General features: G+C 44.1%; 1 pseudogene; it reads right to left on the reverse strand.

The window, feature by feature from the left end:
• Positions 1 to 769: 769 nt before the first annotated feature.
• On the reverse strand, positions 770 to 2491 carry LOC114030867 (annotated as a pseudogene).
• Between the last annotated feature and the right edge of the window lie 576 nt (positions 2492 to 3067).

Here is a 3067-nt window from a genome sequence, read left to right on the forward strand (position 1 = left end):
TCAAAGGGAATAACTGCAAGGGAGGCTGACTCACAAGGCAAACTAGCCAGGCTCCTCTCCTTCTCTTACTAACTGGGCGTGGTGAGACCAGAANCCCAGTCCTGGGCTGGCTTTATACTGCATGGCCTGGGCTGGTCCTTCTTTTCTCTCTTTTTTACTATCAAAGGGAATAACTGCAAGGGAGGCTGACTCACGAGGCAAACTAGCCAGGCTCCTCTCCTTCTCTTACTAACTGGGCGTGGTGAGACCAGAGGTCAGAGAATGACCTTGCATGACATGCTCATCCACCATCAGAATTGGAAAATATCTTTTATCCCTTTAAACAGTTTATTATAACCCTACATTTGTTGTAATTAAAGTGATGCCATTGACAGACACGATATCATATGAACACTTGAACAAGGACAAACTACTATTTAAAAAATCCCCTAGCATTACTTGTCGTTTTTCTTCCAACTGCTTGCACATTACAATGGCCTAATCTATATTACCAGTAAGAAAGTTGCATAAGCCACAACTTTCAAATCACAGTGTTCCTTCAAATACAACAGTTAAGAAACAAAAAAAGTAGAAGTAGAGTTACTTATTAGCATTGATGCAGATTTGCTTGATTCAGATCTATTCCTGTTCTTCTCATCCATGAATCCTTACAGGTTCAGTTCACCTCCAAGAAGCAAACTAATGGACAGACTTGGTTTTCCCCCATGAATAATTCTTGTCTTACAATGCGTTCCTCTTCCTTCAGCTTCTCTTAATGGTGGCAATGCTCTCACTCTCTAACACATCTTTGATCACGGCGTTAGTCACAATCCCAATGTCTTTCCTGTTCTCTGCTTCTCTCTCTGTAATAATCACCATGACAACATCTACTGTGGGGTTTGTGACATCTGCTCTTTTCTCTGGATCTACTGTGGTCCCTCTCTCTTGATCATTCACATCTTCTTGATCCAGAACCATAAGATTGGACTCAATTCCACATCCTGCAAAGAACTAATGAGCCATTTGCAGTGATCCTCAGCAAATACTTTGGATTCTTTAATTAAGGAAATAGCAGTTACCAATATCTCAATAACAATCCCATAATCACCACCACTAACATCAGACACACCTCTTGAAATGACATTGCTTGAAATCACCCTGTTCCTATTCATGATTTTTTCAAACTCTGTTTCACTCGATGGCATTCTTGCAGCATGCATTTCTCTTCCAGGGGACCTATAGTCACCCCTAACAAATGGGGGAGGTTGGCTGTCTGAGTCTGTGGGTGATGAACCCTGGCTCTCTGATGTTGGCATGTTGCTATTGTTTGGTGGGGGGATAGCTGGGTTCATTTGTGGAGCTAGTTGGGGGGCACCTACAGGTGGTCTAGGAAGATATGGAGGAGGAGAAAGCATGAGGGGTGGCCCCAGAGAACTGGATGGGCAAATGGGAAAGGGCCTAGAGGTAGAGATGGTCTCTGTTGTGGAGGTGGAGGACTGGAGTGGGGTCATAGCCTGACACTAGAGGTGGAGGACCAGGAAGAAGAACACCCAATGGAGACTACCCAACAGGCTGTCCTAGAAAAAGANAGGTGGAGGACTGGAGTGGGGTCATAGCCTGACACTAGAGGTGGAGGACCAGGAAGAAGAAGACCCAATGGAGACTACCCAACAGGCTGTCCGAGAAAAAGTACTGGTAGTGGAGGGTGATCATTTCAATTAGGAGGCCCAATTAGGAGGATAAAGGAGGAAGAACCTGACAGTGATGTGCAAGGCCTGGTGGGTCAGGAGACCATAAGGGACCTAAGGGTGGACGTGATAAAGTTTGTCCAACTGTTAAAAGTTGGGGAAGCTTTCCTGGTCCAATCCAACTAGTCCAGAAAGTCTGTCCCTGCCTGGAACAGCCCCTGGAAAATGGTCCTTTCCTCAACCACCTTGTGGAAATACTGCACATGAACTGCCTCCTGGTGGGCCAGGTTTACCTTTCCCAGACATTTGTCCTGAGTGTGTAGTTTTCCTGGACTGCATTTCAAATTGATTCAGGAACTGCTCATTAAAAGGAGTCACAACAGGATTCTGACCAAGTAGTTCTCTCTTAGGCAATAGATCCATTAACTTTTTTGAGGGTGCTTCAGATCCAGCACCAACAAGGGCAAACCCCTTTCGCCATTAGCATAGTTCTCAAAAAGCTTAATCTGCAAAATATCATTTACTCCCAAAGAATGGACTGCTTCTGTTAAATCTTTATCAGTTATCCACCATGTAAGATTTCTAATGTGCAATGCAATTCTCTTTCTAGCATACATATAGACAATATTTAGTACTGATCATCACCAACAAATGCTGGGAGAGGGTCCATGTAATCGTCTTCCTCAGGGCCTCTCCATTATTTGCAGATGGAGAGATGACATCATCATACAAATTGTTCTGCTCATGCCCACCATATTCAGCCTTCTGCTTAAATCCTCATCCACATCTGAGTAAATGTCTATGTGATTCCCGCTGTCTGCCATTTTCCCTCAGTTGCAGCTGCCACCATCACCACAGCCACCTCCAGCAGCTCAGTCTACTGCAGCAGCCTAGAAAATATCTTAGAACTCAAAATACCCCAGCTTCGAGGTCCTGAGATTCTGGCAAAGGCTCTTAGAATACAGATGTCAGAGCTCAGGAATTCTGGCAAAGAGTCTTAGAACACAGATGTCAGAGCTTAGGAATTCTGAAAAGAGTCTTGGAACATTCAGAGCTCAATCATCAACCTCACTCTCCTCCAGAGTCATGAAATCCAGTAGCAAGACAAAGGTCAAGATGACTAGTAATGACCCAGGATGCAATGGGTAACCTCAGCCTTTCTAAATTGAGCTCTTTACACAGTTAGTCCCCCAAGTCCTAAATACTTATCTTCCTTACCCTCCATCCCTAGCTCCTTCAAAACACAGCTCAACAACTTCATCTACACAATGCCTTTTCTTGATTCTCTACCCTGTCTCCAGTCATTGCTGCCCCTCTCCCTCTTAAATTTACTTTGTATAACTTTGCATATACTGTGTATTTATGTGTGAAGATGTTGCATACTGATAGCAGAAACTTGG

Source organism: Vombatus ursinus, unplaced genomic scaffold, assembly GCF_900497805.2.
Source record: "Vombatus ursinus unplaced genomic scaffold, bare-nosed wombat genome assembly UNPS02015022.1, whole genome shotgun sequence".
Lineage (NCBI taxonomy): Eukaryota > Metazoa > Chordata > Mammalia > Diprotodontia > Vombatidae > Vombatus > Vombatus ursinus.